General features: G+C 41.2%; 1 non-coding gene across 1 annotated transcript; it reads left to right on the forward strand.

Moving 5' to 3' along the window:
- Positions 1-9,221: 9,221 nt before the first annotated feature.
- trnag-ucc lies at positions 9,222-9,293 on the forward strand. Its single transcript has one exon. It is a non-coding gene; the product is annotated as a tRNA-Gly (tRNA).
- The last annotated feature ends 14,061 nt before the right edge of the window (positions 9,294-23,354 follow it).

Consider the following 23,354-nt stretch of genomic DNA (forward strand, 5'->3'; position numbering starts at 1 on the left):
AAATATCCCTCATAAAAACTGAGCGTGGCTTACCTTGATGAAAAATAAAGCCTGTCGTAACTTGAAAAACAAACTTTTTTTTAGTGGTTTTCGTGGTTGTTTTGTTCTGCCATCAAAGTATTTTAATTTAAGTGGTAAGTCTACATCGATGGCAAATATCCATAGAATTCACTTGCAGGTGCTTTTGGATATTTGCTGTGTTAAAGGTTTTAGAGCTGACAGCTTAGGATTGTGTGCGTTTTCATTTTAATACTCCCAAACACTCACTAAAACTATTCTGTCAGCCTTTTACAAACTGCAGAGTTGATTAGCAAATAAACACAAACCTAGATTACAAAGCAATGAACTTGTATTTGCTGATCCCCTTTGTCAGCAAGTTCAGACAATAAGTGAATACTATAATATATAGCAGACCCTGACACAGATGTGGCAAAGCCATTTGAAATGTCTTTGTATCAGAAGGAAATGACGTCACATTAAAATCAGCTACACTGTTTCAGTATCCTCATTGAACTATGTATATAAATCATATAGCATAGGGTGTTGTGTAAGATGCAAGCTTATTTTCACTCACTCACGGTCAGAGCTATATCTATATATATATATATATATCTATAACATGCTATATATGTGCTGTACCTCCATCAATACAAACCCAATCTCATTTGAATGGTTTCACTTCGGAATGCTTTAGATCTCACTGGGACTTTCTAAAATGTCATTTTTATTCAATCATAACTTTGATAGTAAAAAAGGTCTACGGATTTTTGCACTGAGAGCCTGGTCTGTTATTGAGGAAGTATGAAACTATGTTGCCCACCCATACAGAGCCTTCCTATTCTGTTCCCCTCCCTCTGTACAGAGCCTCCCTCTCCTCTGAGTTATTGTGTGATTAATTGCACTTTCATTTTATGTACTGTTTAGTTTCTTTGCGTGTGTTTTTTCTGAACCCATTTTCCTCTGTGACGCCGGTATAGTTCAACTGGCAAAGAGACCTGCTTTATATCTCATCAGTGGCAACAACAGCAAGGTAACTGTATAGTAAGGAATTTTCTCCTGGCTGTTGTACTCATTTGCTATGATGGAGCTACACCCTTTTCCCATTGTTTGAATGTTATTGCAAGTATTACCAGCAAAGAGCAATAGTGGAGTCACTACTGCTGGAAGGGTCCTGGGAGCAGAGTTCACATGTAAAGTATCTCTCAGATGCTAAGCCGCAGAGAAGCTGCTGACAACATTATACAATTTAAAGAGTGGCCAGCCGGGGTTTTGCTGAGTTTACTGAGTTTGATCCAAGAAGAAAGGTGAAAAGAATACGTCACAGAATTCAAGAAACTTGCCAGGAACAGCAGAAACAGGCCCGGTCTTTCTCGTACTGCGTTGGAATAAAATCTGGTTCCCATTTATGTTTTTTCTGTACATTGTACTGTAGGTTGTGTGTAAATTCTATGTGTCAATCAATTCTTTTCCTTATAAAAAGGTTACAGTTATACAATTTTAGCTCAGTTTGTTTGAACTTCTCTTTAGGGCTAAAAAAAATCATTACAAATTGTCAATGAAACATTTGTCATTCAGGTATTACGCTTAGGACATCCTCAGAAACTCTGCTGAAATTCATTTGAATTTGCGGCCATATTTTTAACCCTTTCAGTCCTGAATTATGTTTGCTGAGCTGAAGAAGGAACTCCTTTACTGCAGGGAACAGCACAAAAAAATGTATATGACAAGGACTGTAGACTAAACCGATAGTAACCTGTCACAAATGAATGTTTTACACATCAGGCTTTTTATAAAGTCAAGTGACTGAGTTGGAAGTCCAAAGCACTCCTTTGATTTGCATTAGGGGGAACCAAAGTGGGCACGAATATTGTGTTGTTTTATTGGAGGCCTTTTAAGTGAGAAAACCATGCAAAAGATGGGAATCTGCCCAATAACTACATTTGAGTTGAGCCAAGTCTTGCCCTTGTGCAAATCTTTACACTGGAGCATTTTGTTCATTTGAAAACGCGATATTGAAACCTTGGTCAAGCTGGTAGTGCTGGATGCTGTTTGTAATATTTCTTATTAAAAAAAAAATATATATATATATATATATATATATATATATATATATATATATATTTATATATTCCGATATATATATATATACATATATATATATTATAGAAATTATTGATAATTATAAATGTGGTAAATTGACTAGTTTATTAACATTGTTAACATTTGTAATTGTTTCTCAACTAGTTTATTAACACATTTATACATGTGTTACATTGTTTGTTAATGCCAGTTCATGCTTATCAGCGTTTATTAACATGTTAGTAAGTTAGTTGTTTCTGCCTAACATTAACAGTAAACTAAAAACAAGCTTTCAACTGAAATAAAGACCCAGATCTTTAAAGACATTGCACTGGCAGTGATAATGTTGTAGTTCGGCAAGATGCTACGCAGTTAATACATTTGCATTGGTATACTGTGACAGTAAAATCTAATAGATTTTCGCTTTCCCTTATCCTTGACACATGTGCCTGTTTTCTCAATGGATATGGTTTATCTTGGACACTCATTGTGAGAGCTTGTGGTATTGCTGAAGTGAACACTCACAGCATGCTTCACTGCTTATCAGTTCTCATACCAACATCTACCCTGTGTGATCATTGGAGGAGTTCTTCTATTTCCCAAGAGTGGTGACCTGCGTGCTAGCCTCCCGATTCACTGCTTCAATGTATAGAATGACTGAGCTGTTCCTATCATTTCATCTAAACCAAATATTGGCTGAGAAAGGTCAGGAACATACCTTACATTCCTGAGAGGATAACTGCAGGAAGTTGGGGGGGGGGGGGGCTCTCCACTGCTGTGTCAAGTTTAGCTGTATACGTTGTTGTTTTAATTGATATGAAAAAGGTAAAACTTCAGAGAAAGTAAGTCAAGGTAGAAACTGTTTCAGCTAGTCAAAATAGACAAATGTTGTGAGCAAGTTTCATACTACACTACAGGACAAAACAGGAACATATGATTTACAATTAGCCATATATACAAAATGAAACCCTCCAGTTGGATGGCAAATACAGCTATATGGCTAATATCAACAGTTTGAAATTATAATTTTATAAATGTTCTAAATGAAGCTTCCCCAAGTGTGCTCATGTGTATTTTGAAAGGAGATTAAAAGCGAAGTCCTGTACTTGCTCAGGTTGGTCTCTCTGGTGTAATAAGCTGGCAGCTCTGCCCTTCCCCCAGACCTTGGGAATGTCTGACTACGGTGACAAAACCATTCATTTACAGGGAGTTCCGCTTTGAGGCCTAACACCTTGAGACCAAGTGCAACACCCTGGAAGAGACAGCTGTGTGTGAATCTTGTAGCGCCAGCCCGGCAGGCTTTGATCGGGTCTGCTGGAGACAGGCCTTAGCCAAAGAAACACACAAATATCTTGTCTGATATTTTGCGTTTGTAAACCTAGAAATTCCATTTGTTTCGATTCCCAGTGAAGAACGAGTTCCTTCGAGTGTGGCCAGCCCAGGAGGAGTGGTGATTGTGGATCATCAGGGAGAGGTGAATCTCCTCCAAAAACTCTTTAAAATCAATAGCAAATGATTATTTTAAAATACGCCGTCATCTGTCCCTATGGCATTGCTACACAAACAAGCAGCATCCAGAGAGGGGGGGAGGTGTTGCAGGGTTTTCATTCTCATTCATTTCATTTCTTTGAAGCATCACATGTCCTTGCCTTGATATTACAGCTTATTTCTAAAACCAGCCTCTGTCTCCATATTGACAAGGGCCATCATTACTTGTACCAGCATGTAGCTTGCTGTGGTTCTTTCAATAAAGAAGGTGTCGCAACAGCTGGTGACTCGCCTCACAAGCTGTGCTTCAGTATTTGGAAAGCATTGTCCTTGCCCTTTTAATTGTTGTCACTGCTTTTTCATTTAATGAATCCATTTTTCTTTTGTTCATTGAGCGTAGGCCAGCATCACATATATATTTGTGTTTTCCAAAAAGCCATATATGTAAACATTTGAGCTGCTGTTTTTAATTTAAAGCATGCTATCTGACATTATTTCCCAGGTCTGATTATTTCCCATGCCTGAAAGCTCTCGTCAGTGTTCAAAACTCACACACATTGCATTTTTCTCCACTGAAGTGAAGCCATTTCGTCATTTGTAATGAGATATTTCTTTAAAACTTCTAATTGCGCTTTGTTTGTTCATGCCAAAAAGACAGCATATGTTTCTGAGAGTGAGTTAAAGATATCAACAACTGATGGTTATGTCTTTGACATGCGGCTGCCCGGTTTTTATCAGTACAATCTAGGTTCTAGACGTCATATTCCTTCCAGTCATTGCATGTTAGAAGGAAGCTCAAGGGATCGACGAGAGTGATAAAAAACCACAAAGTCAAATTATTTGTTTTAGAAAACATTCTTTTCTATAATCAATAGAAACCGGAGCATGGATGGAATACTCTCCTTATTTAAATTTAGAAAATCTTCATTTTATTAAAACATGGTCCATTCCTGCGAGATGTAGGAACGACGTGGAAATTGAAGACACAGCCTGCGAGAGGAATGTTCTTTGTCTTCAATGCACACTTCTCACCTGAAGAAGAGACCTCTGTGAGCTCAAAAGTGTATGCATGTATTAGTTTTTATGGAAGCACTGTACATGAAGTGCCATTAATTACTGTGTATTTACATTGTAGTTACTTAATAAATACATGTGTACTAACACATGATTACACTGGTATTACACTAACCCTTTTCTGGTACAATTGTTTACTTACATCGTGATAAAATATTTGCAGTTGAAGTACGTTGTAAATATTCATAACATAATTTTAATTATGTGTAAGTACACATGTATTTGCAAAGTAACTACTATGTAATAAACACATTGTAATTAGAGACACCATGTAAAGTGGTACCGTTTTTACATATATTAGTGATCCTATTAAAAATCACCAAAAAGAAACTTGCTCATACATACTAGTACAATAGAAAGAACTCCTCTAGTAAACAAGAAAATAATTGGTTGCTAGGTTACGGAGTGAGCAGGTTTGGGTAATGACCATTCTGCTCAGTGCTGCGGGCCTTGACTGGAAGAGACAGGCCAGCTGGAGTGGTCCAGAACAGGGCTGACACTGGGGCCACCTGCCCTGCACAATTATCACAACAGCTCACGTCAAAGAGCGACATGGCAAACAGACCTAATTAAGGGACCTGCTCGTCCTCCTGCAGCCAGCCATCACTAACACTCAACAGAACGTTTCACAACACGCTTTTTTGGGTGTTTTTTTTTTTTTTGCAAATCTCAAATTAACAGCAATGTGTTTTTTTTTTGTTTTTTTTTTTTATCGTAGCCGTAACTCTGGGTAATCAGCTTGCATACAGGTGTTTTTTTTTTTTTTGCAAATCTCAAATTAACAGCAATGTGTTTTTTTTTCCAGCTGAGATTTCCTTTTTTATCTGTTTCTTTCCAGTTTCCATCTGACTTCCGATGCGCATCATAAACACATTGTCACCTCGACTTAAAGAAAGCCTCGGCTCCACTTCCATTCAAGTGCTTGGTCTCATTTAAAGTTGATTTTCGCATAAGTGGCACAGCTTTCTACACCGCGTCTCTTCAGCTTTTTTGTTCCTTTACTTCACTTCTTTAAATTTTCATAAATTAACTAATTAAAGCTGCAGTGTCCTACAATCATATTCAATATAATTCTGCTGAAAGTACTTTTTAACAGTAACCCCCCCCCAGTGAAACCCACTTGCCATCTGCCTCACTTTGTAAAGCATGCTCCTGCTACTTGCAGCAGTTAGGGGTTATAAAATGAACCTTCAAATGGTTTTACAGCTTGTGTTAGAGAAAAGTAATAAGAGTTTTGACTTTTCTTTCTTCATGGCGTTTGTGTTGATAAGATTCTACAGGCAGCCCCTGTAAAGTTTCAACATGGGTTTGTAAGATTGTGTAAAACTACATATAAAAAATAGAGTATTGTACTTTTTTAAAATGCTATGCTGTGAGCGCTGTAAAGACGTGAAACTGTAAAAAAAAAAAAAATGCAAAAGAATGCTTTTTTTTTAGCTTTGAAATATTTTTATTATCATGTTTTCTTCCAGTAACCACGGCAATGACCAAGACCAATTCGTCACTGTAATAAAAGAAAAATACAAATTTCATTGTGAAATGACCTCATTACAAGAAGTCACATTAACAGAACTTGATATTACCGGAACGAAAAGTGCGAGAGGTAAAGGAATTTCCTCTCAGTGGAAAAATGTTATTGTTGGAACCTTATGGAAAGCGAATGTATAACATTTCTCATTCCCTGTTGGGCTACTGATTCTACAAGTCTGATTATGTAAAATGATGTCATTGCTGGACCTGCGCTCAGGTTTACCTTAAATCTGAAAATTTAATGCACTTTACAACCTCTCTGCTCCCAGAGACTTTGCATGAGAGAACAATGTGCACCTTCATTATTGAGCAATTTAAAAAACTGAGAGGCGTCTACCACAACACTGTCAATCTAGCACAGACCCCAGCATGCACTGCACTGGTGTAACATGACAATCCTGCACAGCGTTGAGATCATTCAGTGGTGGGGGGGTTACATGATCCTTCCTCATTCAGGGAAGTAACCCTTATTAAAGTTTACCACAGTATTTTTGCAGTTTTACCATGCCCATTACAATGGTTACACTGTGCATGTTTATTAATATGCTTTACTATACCTTGCTATTTTTTCTTTTACAATGCTTACCTATGCTTCACCATGTTTTCACTCTTACACATTGCTAAGCTTTTACTATGGGAAACTTGTAGAAGGGACCTGCCAATGTTTTATATTTCAAAGTTCCAATAAGGCACTCAGTGAAAGTCTGCTGTCTACATTGCGTTATTATAGGTAGGAGTCATTTAAAACACAACAATAAAGTTTGATACAAATCCTTTCTAGACTTGATTTCTTTATAAACATTTGAAATGGGCCCTGCATTAAAGTTCTCCACATATTTTAAATGAGTGCAGGAATGCATTCCCTCTTTAACATTTATATTATAAAATATGAAATGCATAATGAAGCCTAAATCAAAACGCATATATATATGAAAAATGATTTACATCTCTTAGTGTAGACAGTCAAAAAGAATCAGCATTCCACAGGAATATGTTACATGCTAAAGACTGTTGCTAAAATCATTATTGCCTGAATTAGTGTATTGGACCGAAGGTTTTAATTACAGTTATGGGATTAGTTCATCAAACTTTCAACACACATTTCAAGAAGGCAATGTTGCACAACAAAAACAAAACTTGCTTGGCCAGCTGATTTTAGTTGAACCCTTTCATGCACCCTCATATGGGGAAGGCTCAAAAATCTTTTAGGCTTTATATGAGGATGTGTGGAAGACAGAAATGCATGATGGCTTCATATAATGATGCCATCTCTTCCATATATAAAGCAATAGGAAAAAATTAAAACATATATTTATTATGTTTCCAAAACTACTTTTCCCAGCTATCAATATTTCATGCATGCAAGGGTTAGTGGGGGCATTCTTGCAGATAATTAATTGCTCTATCACTAACAATTGTCTGCAAGGAATTCAATGTAATATTTTTTCGAGATATAACAATTGAATACTTAATACAAGTTTAACCTTTAGGTTTGGTCTGCACGTTCTGTTTTAAGATCTTTTTACAAAACATTAAAACACATGCCATACCATTGTTAGCGTATAAGGTGTTGACAGGGGGAACCTACCCTTTTAAAAGTGTAGCTATTGCACTGTTTTTTTGCAGTTTCCCTCCATGGTTCTACCATGGTTCTGCTATGCATTCCCCATAGTTTATCCTGCTTTGCCGTGTTTGTTATTGTACTTTACTACGCCATTGATTTGCGATACTTTACCATGCCTTCACTGTGCTTTATTACACTTTGCCATGCTTTTATGGGGAACTATTATAAGGGTAGTAACAGGACATAAAACTAACCCTTTTCTGGTACCATTATTCTCTAAGCACTGGCTATAATGGGAACCTTCCTATGACCTGTGTTTGTGCAAAAATACCCACAGACAACAACAACAACAACAACAGCAGCAAAACTGCATTGATTTCACTTGGTATAATAATGTCCAACCTTTTAAAAACACCTGCAGATACAAATCAACCTGCAAGCCTGCTTGTCAGGGAAATTGTGGCTCCAGTTATTTTTTCTAATGAGTGCTATTAGGTACTGTCACCTACCAAAATGTGATGTAATTTCACTTCACGCAAGCCGTCAACTTCAGCCCTCAACAAAGCCTGGCCTGCCCTTTGCTAACACTCGATGCGCTGTCACTTCAGTTTGGGCCTGACAGCACTGTACTGTTTTCACAGGGCGGCTGCTGACATTGGGGGGTGGAATAGGCCGTTTTTCTTGGCAATATTACCTTAGGGCATGGAGGAGCGAAAAATCCATGACAACGATGGTATGACAACGGTTTACCATGTAAACCGACAATGTTGGAAATATGTTTATCTGTCATTGTGTAACTATCAGTTACTAACTAAAGTGTTAACACTAATAAAAAACGATATTTTTTATTAGTGTTAACACTTTAGTTATTAACTGACGTTTGCATCTTGTGTCGTGAATTGTTATCCGATATCTACCTGTAATATCGTTATTGTCCACAGCAGAGGGCGCTGTGTTCTTCAGACAATTCAGATCAACAGACAAGATGCTATTGCTGCTCATCATCACCTATGTGGATTCGGTATCAGTTTTATTTCATTGTTTTTTTTTCTTCTTCAGAAAACACTGCATTTGCATACCTTTTATGGTTAAAACTGTGTCCTGTAGATTGCTACAGTATACGCTTCTGTTTACTCAGAGGGTTTTGCTTATTTTAAACATCACAATCATATACTTGATTTTAGGTAAGTACATTCAAACCTCAATGCTTTTTGTTAAATAGACACCTATAATTCTTTCACTTTTTAAATATATCCTGTGTCCGTTTCTCAGCTCCCTTGCTGTATGTGGGCAAATATCTCCTATATAAATAGACTATAACATTATGTAGTGTATACAGAAGATCTTTGATGTAGGCAAGTGCATAGATCATTCTTTGCATTGGCCAGAGGCGGCAGTGTTTCTGAATTGGCTGCACAGGAGCATCAATGTGTAGGTAGCTGAGCATCACTGCTTGTAATAGTCATTTTTCACTCTTATAAAATATGCGATGGTGGTATAGTGGTTAGCATAGCTGCCTTCCAAGCAGTTGACCCGGGTTCGATTCCCGGCCATCGCAAAATATGATTTAACAATTGTCTCTTTCAGGAACTAAAGATACAGTGGAACAAAACTCTGCACTGACTCCATCGAACATCATCACACAGCCCCATGAGATACTGCACTGACTCCATCAAACACCATCACACAGCCCCATGAGATAATGCACTGACTCCATAATAATAATGATAATAATAATAATGAGGATACATATGCAGATCCCTGAATACACAGCATTTCCACAGTATTTATATTTCAGCAGTATATATTTCTAGAAGAGAAACATGCATTTATGTGTTGACATAAATTATTAATTAAATGATCCACCACCTAAATTACATTTTGTTACCTTGCTCAGCTGGCTATGATTTAACAATTGTCTCTTTCCAGGAACTAAAGCTACAGTGGAACAAAACTCTGCACTGACTCCATCGAACATCATCACACAGCCCCATGAGATACTGCACTGACTCCATCAAACACCATCACACAGCCCCATGAGATACTGCACTGACTCCATCAAACACCATCACACAGCCCCATGAGATACTGCACTGACTCCATCAAACACCACCATCACACAGCCCCATGAGATACTGCACTGACTCCATCAAACACCATCACACAGCCCCATGAGATACTGCACTGACTCCATCAAACACCATCACACAGCCCCATGAGATACTGCACTGACTCCATCAAACACCATCACACAGCCCCATGAGATACTGCACTGACTCCATCAAACACCATCACACAGCCCCATGAGATACTGCACTGACTCCATCAAACACCATCACACAGCCCCATGAGATACTGCACTGACTCCATCAACTCCACACCATCACACAGCCCCATGAGATACTGCACTGACTCCATCAAACACCATCACACAGCCCCATGAGATACTGCACTGACTCCATCAAACACCATCACACAGCCCCATGAGATACTGCACTGACTCCATCAAACACCATCACACAGCCCCATGAGATACTGCACTGACTCCATCAAACACCATCACACAGCCCCATGAGATACTGCACTGACTCCATCAAACACCATCACACAGCCCCATGAGATACTGCACTGACTCCATCAAACACCATCACACAGCCCCATGAGATACTGCACTGACTCCATCAAACACCATCACACAGCCCCATGAGATACTGCACTGACTCCATCAAACACCATCACACAGCCCCATGAGATACTGCACTGACTCCATCAAACACCATCACACAGCCCCATGAGATACTGCACTGACTCCATCAAACACCATCACACAGCCCCATGAGATACTGCACTGACTCCATCAAACACCATCACACAGCCCCATGAGATACTGCACTGACTCCATCAAACACCATCACACAGCCCCATGAGATACTGCACTGACTCCATCAAACACCATCACACAGCCCCATGAGATACTGCACTGACTCCATCAAACACCATCACACAGCCCCATGAGATACTGCACTGACTCCATCAAACACCATCACACAGCCCCATGAGATACTGCACTGACTCCATCAAACACCACCATCACACAGCCCCATGAGATACTGCACTGACTCCATCAAACACCATCACACAGCCCCATGAGATACTGCACTGACTCCATCAAACACCATCACACAGCCCCATGAGATACTGCACTGACTCCATCAAACACCATCACACAGCCCCATGAGATACTGCACTGACTCCATCAAACACCATCACACAGCCCCATGAGATACTGCACTGACTCCATCAAACACCATCACACAGCCCCATGAGATACTGCACTGACTCCATCAAACACCATCACACAGCCCCATGAGATACTGCACTGACTCCATCAAACACCATCACACAGCCCCATGAGATACTGCACTGACTCCATCAAACACCATCACACAGCCCCATGAGATACTGCACTGACTCCATCAAACACCATCACACAGCCCCATGAGATACTGCACTGACTCCATCAAACACCATCACACAGCCCCATGAGATACTGCACTGACTCCATCAAACACCATCACACAGCCCCATGAGATACTGCACTGACTCCATCAAACACCATCACACAGCCCCATGAGATACTGCACTGACTCCATCAAACACCATCACACAGCCCCATGAGATACTGCACTGACTCCATCAAACACCATCACACAGCCCCATGAGATACTGCACTGACTCCATCAAACACCATCACACAGCCCCATGAGATACTGCACTGACTCCATCAAACACCATCACACAGCCCCATGAGATACTGCACTGACTCCATCAAACACCATCACACAGCCCCATGAGATACTGCACTGACTCCATCAAACACCATCACACAGCCCCATGAGATACTGCACTGACTCCATCAAACACCATCACACAGCCCCATGAGATACTGCACTGACTCCATCAAACACCATCACACAGCCCCATGAGATACTGCACTGACTCCATCAAACACCATCACACAGCCCCATGAGATACTGCACTGACTCCATCAAACACCATCACACAGCCCCATGAGATACTGCACTGACTCCATCAAACACCACTCCACACAGCCCCATGAGATACTGCACTGACTCCATCAAACACCATCACACAGCCCCATGAGAACTGCACACTCCATCACACCATCACACAGCCCCATGAGATACTGCACTGACTCCATCAAACACCATCACACAGCCCCATGAGATACTGCACTGACTCCATCAAACACCATCACACAGCCCCATGAGATACTGCACTGACTCCATCAAACACCATCACACAGCCCCATGAGATACTGCACTGACTCCATCAAACACCATCACACAGCCCCATGAGATACTGCACTGACTCCATCAAACACCATCACACAGCCCCATGAGATACTGCACTGACTCCATCAAACACCATCACACAGCCCCATGAGATACTGCACTGACTCCATCAAACACCATCACACAGCCCCATGAGATACTGCACTGACTCCATCAAACACCATCACACAGCCCCATGAGATACTGCACTGACTCCATCAAACACCATCACACAGCCCCATGAGATACAGCCCCATGAGATACTGCACTGACTCCATCAAACACCATCACACAGCCCCATGAGATACTGCACTGACTCCATCAAACACCATCACACAGCCCCATGAGATACTGCACTGACTCCATCAAACACCATCACACAGCCCCATGAGATACTGCACTGACTCCATCAAACACCATCACACAGCCCCATGAGATACTGCACTGACTCCATCAAACACCATCACACAGCCCCATGAGATACTGCACTGACTCCATCAAACACCATCACACAGCCCCATGAGATACTGCACTGACTCCATCAAACACCATCACACAGCCCCATGAGACACTGCCCTGACTCCACTCCATCAAACACCATCACACAGCCCCATGAGATACTGCACTGACTCCATCAAACACCATCACACAGCCCCATGAGATACTGCACTGACTCCATCAAACACCATCACACAGCCCCATGAGATACTGCACTGACTCCATCAAACACCATCACACAGCCCCATGAGATACTGCACTGACTCCATCAAACACCATCACACAGCCCCATGAGATACTGCACTGACTCCATCACAAACTGCACACCATCACACAGCCCCATGAGATACTGCACTGACTCCATCAAACACCATCACACAGCCCCATGAGATACTGCACTGACTCCATCAAACACCATCACACAGCCCCATGAGATACTGCACTGACTCCATCAAACACCATCACACAGCCCCATGAGATACTGCACTGACTCCATCAAACACCATCACACAGCCCCATGAGATACTGCACTGACTCCATCAAACACCATCACACAGCCCCATGAGATACTGCACTGACTCCATCAAACACCATCACACAGCCCCATGAGATACTGCACTGACTCCATCAAACACCATCACACAGCCCCATGAGATACTGCACTGACTCCATCAAACACCATCACACAGCCCCATGAGATACTGCACTGACTCCATCAAACACCATCACACAGCCCCATGAGATACTGCACTGACTCCATCACTGAAACACCATCACACAGCCCCATGAGATACTGCACTGACTCCATCAAACACCATCACACAGCCCCATGAGATACTGCACTGACTCCATCAAACACCATCACACAGCCCCATGAGATACTGCACTGACTCCATCAAACACCATCACACAGCCCCATGAGATACTGCACTGACTCCATCAAACACCATCACACACACAGCCCCATCAGATACTGCACTGACTCCATCAAACACCATCACACAGCCCCATGAGATACTGCACTGACTCCATCAAACACCATCACACAGCCCCATGAGATACTGCACTGACTCCATCAAACACCATCACACAGCCCCATGAGATACTGCACTGACTCCATCACACAGCCCCATGAGATAAACTCCATCAAACACCATCACACAGCCCCATGAGATACTGCACTGACTCCATCAAACACCATCACACAGCCCCATGAGATACTGCACTGACTCCATCACATGAGATACTGCACTGACACCATCACACAGCCCCATGAGATACTGCACTGACTCCATCAAACACCATCACACAGCCCCATGAGATACTGCACTGACTCCATCAAACACCATCACACAGCCCCATGAGATACTGCACTGACTCCATCAAACACCATCACACACAGCCCCATGAGATACTGCACTGACTCCATCAAACACCATCACACAGCCCCATGAGATACTGCACTGACTCCATCAAACACCATCACACAGCCCCATGAGATACTGCACTGACTCCATCAAACACCATCACACAGCCCCATGAGATACTGCACTGACTCCATCAAACACCATCACACAGCCCCATGAGATACTGCACTGACTCCATCAAACACCATCACACAGCCCCATGAGATACTGCACTGACTCCATCAAACACCATCACACAGCCCCATGAGATACTGCACTGACTCCATCAAACACCATCACACAGCCCCATGAGATACTGCACTGACTCCATCAAACACCATCACACAGCCCCATGAGATACTGCACTGACTCCATCAAACACCATCACACAGCCCCATGAGATACTGCACTGACTCCATCAAACACCATCACACAGCCCCATGAGATACTGCACTGACTCCATCAAACACCATCACACAGCCCCATGAGATACTGCACTGACTCCATCAAACACCACCATCACACAGCCCCATGAGATACTGCACTGACTCCATCAAACACCATCACACAGCCCCATGAGATACTGCACTGACTCCATCAAACACCATCACACAGCCCCATGAGATACTGCACTGCACCTCACACAGCCCCATGAGATACTGCACTGACTCCATGAAACACCATCACACAGCCCCATGAGATGCTTCACTGACTCCATGAAACACCACCATCACACAGCCCCATGAGATACTGCACTGACTCCATCAAACACCATCACACAGCCCGAAGAATTTCTTTTATTGCGCTTCCTTACCATTTCTTTTTTTACAATTCCTCCCAGGTGTATAATTTGACAGAAAAGCAGTTTATCTAATGTGATGGATGGAATCCCTTTCCTCATGGTTGGCGTGAGGTTGGTACAGATGTGTGTTCTGCACTCAGGGCACACCTGGAATGCCTTGCAATGCACTAAAGGAACAGCACTGCCCACTGCTTCAAGTCACGTTTCTTGTTAATGTCACATTTTTTTTTTACTCCAGCACACAGTTTGCACTATTTTATTTTTTTTGTAAAGGGATTTTTTAAAGCTAGCTGTGCAGCTTTGTATTGAAATGTGAACCAAATTAACTTGCAGCTGTTTCTTACCAGTAATGTAAGTTACAAGCTTTGTGCAACTGGTCATGGTAAATTAAGCTAAAAACTTCGATATTGTGAAACTGTATGGTGGAAAGGTTTTTGGCTTGTGCTTTTACTGCTTTTAATATGTTATGAGACCATTATAGCATATGGCATCACTATATAAAAAACAACTTTAAAAGCTGATTTTTAATGGGAAGGGTTTGGTTATATCGTGCAAAAAGATGTACACATTAAGTGCATTGTAACTTTGCATAATAATATGTAATTGTGTGTAATATATAGTAACTACTGAACACAGTAATTAGAGACACTTCACACGAAGTGTCACCTGCTGTACCTACGATAGGCTTGGACGCAGCAGCCACTCAATGACGTTACGAGCTGGCAAGGTGTTTGATATGTCTGAGGCCACTGTGACTGATGTGATCCTTAATGGCTACCTGTAATCTCCTCTTAATAGAAGCAATTCACTTGTTTGTTTTTTTTACACAGCCAAAAGAACCAGACAAGAAGAGTTCAGCCAAACCAATGTTTTTTTAAACGAAATGTTCTAAATGTGTAGGCCGTTGCTATTTTCGGGCATTTATATATAAATAAAATAAATGAATGAACAAATAAAGACTTTTGGTAAGTTTAATTTTAGTTTGGATAAATAAAACCAAGTCTTTAAAAACATATTTAAAAAAAAAAACAAACCTGGTTTGCTTAATTTAGTCGCTCTGAGTGCCACATTTTCCATAACTTTGCTACATTCTGGAATGTAATGCCAACAAATAAGAGTGGGTTTCCTTGACGACTGTGAATTGAGCAGACTGCATATATTCAGTAATAATCTTACACAGCGTCCATACTTAGGAGAGTTTTTTCTCAGGTTAGGCTCACTTCATATTACTAATGACTGGAGAAATAAGGTTAACAAGTAAAAAAAACAAAGTCCCTCTGACCTAAATCATTTTCATTATGGGGGCTGCTAAAATGAAGAGCTTTGTTCAGTGAAGCCGCGTCGCTTGAGCAAGGGAGTGCAGCAGAGGTCAGCGTGCCGAGGAAGTGTGGCCAACGGGCCATTAAGATTTGAGAAGGGCCGAGGATTCCTCAATGGATTCAATTAGATTAAAACAAACACAGAACCTTATTATTGCTACTTTGGCAAATTACACTTGTGCTCGGGTGCACGTGTTTTGCCTTAAATACATGGAACTCCTAAAACAATTCGAGTTTTTTGTGCTTGTTTAGTTTTGCTTAGAATTGAGAGTTGTGTTAAACTGAAGGCAAGGAAAAGGAACCTGCATTGTTTGAATGACCTAATTAGTAACACAAAGAGCCTTATTCACTTAACTTCTAGCGGGGTGGAGGAAAGGCATTTTAGCAAAATAGAAACACCTGCAATAAAATATTTGGAGCACTTCTTCCCGCTTTGATTAGCACGCTCGATGAGGAATTAAAGTGAAGCTGTATCCTTTGAGCAGTCAGTGTAGTGAACTTGTCACTGTCCATCTACCAGTATGTGAGCAACAGCTCTCCTTTTAGGTTGTCATGAGGTTTCCTCTCAGCCTGCTAGCCTGCTTCTGAACCTCGCGCTTGCACACCGGTTTTATACGTGTGTGTGTTTATTAAATGCTGCAGCACAAAGCTGATCTGTCAATAAAGAAAGGCCCAGCAGTCACTAAGGAAAACGTTGCTAAGGAATTCTGTTTACCCTTTTAGAAGAGTAATACAGCATTACATTTTACTGGAAATCATCAAATATTTTTTATGGCCAGCTGTACCAGAGTTAGCAGAAAATAATTAGGGGGAGTTTTTGGAAGGGGTGACCAGTCCAGTTGTCTGAGCTGCTGTGGCCTGTTTGTCCACTATTTACAGTTGCATAACTTTCTGAGCTCATACATACTGTTCATCATCCTAAGCGACATTTAAAAAATCTGAACGTTATACAAAACCACCCTGATCGTTTTATGAACATGTAAATCGGTTATTTAACCGGTTTCCCAGTCGAAGCAGGGCCTTTGCAAACACAAGTCTGGTTTTCTTCAGCCATGGTTTTCCCTGGCAGGCTTTCCTCAATGAGGTAGGCCCCGTGGGAGAAATGTGCCGCTTGCATGTGGCTCTACTAGAAGTAACCATTCACTGAGCCTTCAGTATTGCTTTTTACTCTCCGTGGGGCGAATTCTGGATGAAATTTCAGCAGAGTATGAGGGAATGTGTTAAGTTTAGCACCTGATGTTTGATGTGTATTAAAAGGATTTGAGTCTTCGAAACGAGCCCGGAGCACCCTTGGCATGGCACTGGTGGTGATACGGCAATAGTTAATATTTCAAACCCCTTTATTTTTCAATTTGGAGATGTCATCTTCACAATCATTTCAACCTGCCTCATACACTTGAGCTGCAGCAGTGAAATGCAGCGCAAGTATATTTTATTGGCCACTGGAGTATTCAATGGAAATAATATTCAGTATAGCATAAATCTGTACTGCCTCTGTGAAATATACCTGTGCAAAACATCTGCTTTCACTGCATATGTCAATTTACTTTTGGCTGATAGGGAACATCTCTGAAACAGATTTTTCTTAACTTGAAATCCTGCAAATTTTGAGCAATTACAATACACATGTTAGACTGTCATGCTCAGATCCTCAAATCAGATGATAGATCTTAGATCAGCTTATTTGTACGCTTTACTTAGATTTTTTTTACCCCAAAACGAAAGCCTGGGTGAAGTTAACACATATCAGCTTCAAATACATAGGAAGCCAAGTGAGAATAGCCATTCGGGTTCTTCTGTTAAAAAAGAAATGTGATATTTGAAGAAAATGGAAAGTATGCCGTTGAAGAGTTAGCAGACAGTAGATCGATTGAGCAAATTAGGCAACAGACAACAGAATCCACTGTTTCTTTTCCTAGAGCTTCCACAATCATCTGAAGAGCTCTGGCTCATTTAAACTAGTGTGGCCGTTGCTAGAATGAGTGTGGGATTGGCTTTCAGCCACATGCAATGTGTTCCAGGGTGACCCTCTTACCAGTGGACACCCCTTGGCATTACAATGAAGAGTGCCTGCCATTCCAGGTTAGCTCACCTCTAGGAGCTGCGTTCCCTTTCAGTTCCTGACATGTGGTAAAGACGTTTCGGTGCAGGAGGAAGGGGCTTAGATGGAGGAAGTGGTCCTAACTCACTGAGGGTTTGCCTCTTACACACACTGGCAGTGAGCAATGATGAGAAGGAGATATCCACAGTGATCCTGCTCTGGAAAGGGTTATCCAGGAATAAGAAAACTCCCTGGCACTGGATACCGAGGACATTTTCCTCAAGGACAGGGACTTGCTGATGCACAAGAACTTGTTTGTGTGAATTAAAGTGGACAAGCAACACATTGACTAAACCGTATATTCATGCAAATAGTCTCACGTGATTATACTTGGGCATACACTGTCTTCTGAGAAAAAGCACAATAAAAGCATTGGGTGTGTATCTTGATAAACCTTTATTGTTGTGAACTCACTGGAGCGAATCCATTCAGACACTCCCTCTAATTAGCATTGTATTCGAGGTCTGTTTGGCTTTAGAGTGTGGAAATACAATACCATACAGTAGAGTACAGTACAATGATCTCAAGGTTCTTTATGTTAAAGACTAAAGACATCTAAATGAGCAGCGGCTTCTCAAGTGAGTGCCATTTAAAGTGACTATTGACGTGACTTTCCTTCAATATTCACATAGCCTTACAGCATGGCAATGACAAGTTCTGATACGCTGAGACTTCAGTCTATATGAACAGTCTTCTGCAGGTCTTTTCTTAGCTAACAAAGGTCCACAATATCAGCCCTATAAAGGCTCCTGTTTCCCATTCATGCAGCGCTGGTAAAGCAGGGTGCTTCCTCTCGCCGCTGTTTTCCCACGGGTGTGCTTTTGTTTACAGTACCTTCTATTCCAGTTCACTGATCTTCAATGAGCAGCTATTTATAGGGCTGGTTTGTGTACAGTCTTTCCTTGTTGTGAATGAGGTTCATGATTGTGATAACGTTAGGTTCAATTCAGCCTTTGAGATAAGGAGGAGAGGGTATGACCTGCAGGACAATGGTAAGAGTATCACATTTTAATATTGTCCGTGTATGTAAAAACAAGGGGCTGATTCTCAGAGCTGCAGCTGGTGATACAGGAGTTTGTGCAGATGCAGGCATGACTGTAGTGCTGTATCCTGGAGAAATGTGTTCCAGTTGTGTTAGAAATGCAGGAGTTTGTATTAGTAAAATTATGATATAAGCATAACGAAGTTAGCTATTCTTCCTCCCGTATCCCATTGGAGTTCAAAAGCCAATGCGTTCGCTGTGGGCCACAAAATCATCAACTGTACACTAACGGGACCGGAACCACGCTTTCATGACTCTCCCTGCACATAGGAGCATTTATTAGGGGAGACACTGGGGACCCTCGTCGAGTGTCATGCTACATACAGGTTTTATTAGGGGAGTCAGGGACCCCTGTCGAGTCTCATGCTACATACAGGTTTTATTAGGGGAGACACTGGGGTCCCTCGTCGAGTCTCATGCTACATACAGGTTTTATTAGGGGAGACACTGGGGACCCTCGTCGAGTCTCATGCTACATATAGTTGAGTAACGGCTTTGAATAGCTTGGAAATACAGAAGACACTCCCTGGTAGAAGATATGGCAGCAGGAACATATTTTGAAATCTCTTTTGTGTTTAAATGAATATGATTGCCAACAGGTGAAATCTGTTTCCTAAGTGTGTGCCTCTCAATGAAGGGCTTGTGGCATTACTTGAGTTAAAAGCATCTTATTGGGGATTATTGTGGGATCTTTGGTGTGTATTAAACATGAATAACTATTTTTTTCCAGCAGCTTCTGGTTGTTGCACAGTGTTCCAGCAGCACCCTGCTTCCCCTCTTTGAACCTGCACTTCTGTGAACACTGCAATAGCTTTAAATCACGGCGCTACTGAAAACAATGATGGGACAGGAAAAAGCACTCCACAGAGCAGTACAGTGGGAACTCGCTGGAAACTGACTCAATTATCCCCTAATTACTTGTCAACCTGAAAGGGAAGATAAGCAGAGACCTCCACTGAAACCCAGCCTTCTGAGTCAGAGGGTCCCCCCTGAGTTTAACAACAGTCTGAGCCTCGTTCAAATAGCGCAGCTGTGAAGGCCAGCTCTGTATTCCAGCCAAAGGCCAATAGTGAGCCACTGGCAATGCATTGAGCGTTTGCATTGACTCTGTTGGTGGCTGTGTGGTTTCCTAAGGTTCCCTTACTGTTTGAAAAGGTATGTGTAAATTTGGAAGTCTTTTTTTGTGACAGATTTTTGGGATTTGCTTTACAGCTGAACAAACCGGTCTAGCTAGGACTTGCTGGCCTACGAAACAGGGGTCATCCTCCTTTTCATACTGTTAGTCTGAGAGCCTGGTAATTGGAAGCTAATGTTTTTTGAAGCCATAAAACATAAAATACCAAATAAGTGATCAAATGCCTCATAAAATCTGTCCGAATATAAATGTCATATCTTCTGGAGACAGTTTAAAACAAACCTTTCCTGAGTTTATATTAAGTGTGGGCTTCTGTAAATGCACACTCACATTCCTGAACCTCCCATTGCTGTGCATATGCAGTAAATGCAATGCATTGATGATTATGAATGCCAAATTGTTATTAAACTCTTTTGTACAGAACTAAAATGTTAGTTTAGTCCGTTGAAAAGTTATAGAAGGCTCCCGCGAAATATTAAACTTGTGACTAATTCCCTTAAACAGTGATTTTCAGACACTTGCATAAAAGAATCTTTGAGAATTATTCTTTCTTGGAAGTACATCTTCTAATATAAACCACTGACAGAATCTCTAAACATTCCATCTGTTGTTTCTAGGCAGTGAGGCAATTCTACAGAACGTTCATGTTTTTAAACAGATGTGCAGTCCCACCTCTCTCAGGCTGCTCAAGCAGTGTTTGTTTGCACATGGCAGAAAGAGTTAATCCGGTTTTGTTTTAAGTCCTTTGGCATTGTGATAGACACTGATCTGTTTATGCCCTGGCTTTTAATTAGGAGAATGCAGGACGGGGTGTTTATTCTGCCTCTGTGCAGAATTACTTTGCAGGGTGAAAGCGGGGCCACAGCCACAATGAAGAATTTAGCTCTTTGTCATTTCTGAAGCCTATTAACAATACACTTGAAAAGAAAAAAATATGGTTGTATTTTATAAGCCTTTCTGTTTTCGAACAATACTACAATACTACAGTAGTTTTTCCCATTAAATTGTGGAATTGCGTAGTTTTTATTAATCTATTGATCAATTAAAAAATGAGCACGTGTCCCAACCATATTGATATCCCAAAACCCTTAGAAAAGTTTACCACAGTAAATTTGTTTGATACTTTTCATAAAAAATATCTATCAGAGCTGTTCCACAATTAGTTCCTCTACAGAACTTCTCCTCAGTGCAATCTGTTTCCACAGCCCTGGCTTCAGCTAATGGCCTGCCACACCTTGAAGGCTAAGTGGCAGTAGGAATGTGCATGCCTGGGGGCAAATGAGACTGAAGCCTCGGTTACCAGCTCCCAGTTTGAATGCAGATCCGTCTCCTGACCCCAGTGTCGTGGGATAGCAGCCCCTTGATATAACATGGTTCCTGTGTAGCTCTCCAAACCGGCTCTGGAAACTGTTGAGTTGTCTCTGTCTCTGATGTGTGCTCCCTCCAGATATTTATCTCCCAGGCAATGTTATTTCCAATACCTCGGCACTAGCCACCCACAACGAATCTGCGATATGATCTTGGATAAACAGGGTCAGTTTACCAGTGCTGCTGTGCTCACAAAGATACATTATGTGAAGAAGGCTTCAACCCTTTCCCTGAATTAGCAGAGACACCCATTACAGTTGTTTGGTTTTCTTTTCCCCTACAGTAATCTGGTACAGAGGACACTGCAGTTTAATATGGTAAGGCTGAGTGCACTCTGCAAGCCAGGACATGCTGGATGTGCACAAACTGGGGTTTATTGAGTATTAAAATGAGTTTGAATAAAGAAAGGGGTATTCAGGTTAATATGCTGTATATACATGCTGTATTCATTCAGAACCCTGACTCTTAAATGCCATGTATTCATGTTGCATTAGGTCAGTAAATGAACCCGATTGGTCTAAATTGTTCTAAATGATACAACTTTAATTTAAGTAGTGCATGAACCCACATGCCATCTGCCCTCCACCAAAGGAAAAAAAACAGCATTAGGTTTGATTCCCAAAGCTTTTTACTCCAAATCATCATCCACCAGGCAAGGAGTTTAGTGGCTTGTAAGTTTTTTTTTTTCTTAAAGTGGTTTCATCCAATAAACAATTCCATTATTTTACGTCATTCACTTTCATTTGCTATAAAGGTCTGAAATGTGCAGTTTTGAAAGAAATACATCTGATAATGTTTTCATTGTATATCTAGCGCTACGACAGGTTCAAGACATTTCTGTTTCCCATCTGTGCTTTAAACTGGTCGTGCACCTCAAGGTCACTTCACCTGGACAGTGAAACTGTCCCTCCCCTTCAGGGCCTTCTGTCCTGTCATTAACCAATCAAAATGAGCCAGAATGCAAGGCAAGCAAAGTGAGAACTTCATTTAACCTAGCGTAGGACCAGGTATCAGGTTTTACAATGACAACACACTTTCACTAAAACAAGAATAAAAACGTACATCCTGAGACCAAGATAGCGGTTAGAGGTGTGTGACAGATCACAGTTATGGAATACATTATTAACTTGTATTATTAAGGAACCTGTATTTTTTTTTTCTTTTCAGTAAAAAAAAAAAAAAAAAAAAAAAGACCAATAATAATATCTAATAATAATAATAATATCTTTATTTTATATAGCGCCTTTCATAGTGGACCACCACCACAAAGCACTTTACAGAGGTAGGCTGTGAACAGTGCATTATATGCAGAGTCATTTACAATAGGACATTGTGGAGTTATAGCTCTGAGAAGTTCCCTAATTGTTCCCACTCAGATTATGAACCCTTGGAGCACCACTAGAACAATCGTTCCAACATGAGAAGTGTCACTTTGTACCAGCAATAACACTAATACCGAAAGGCCATGTTTGAGTTCCAGCATACAGGTATATATGACAGCCCTTACCTGACAGCGCTATATTGGATTGATCCTAAGCACAGTGCAGCTCTGCAGTCTCCAGCTGCTGGCATGCCTGCACATCTCATTGTGCT

Source organism: Polyodon spathula, chromosome 24 (genome assembly GCF_017654505.1).
Source record: "Polyodon spathula isolate WHYD16114869_AA chromosome 24, ASM1765450v1, whole genome shotgun sequence".
NCBI classification, from domain to species: domain Eukaryota; kingdom Metazoa; phylum Chordata; class Actinopteri; order Acipenseriformes; family Polyodontidae; genus Polyodon; species Polyodon spathula.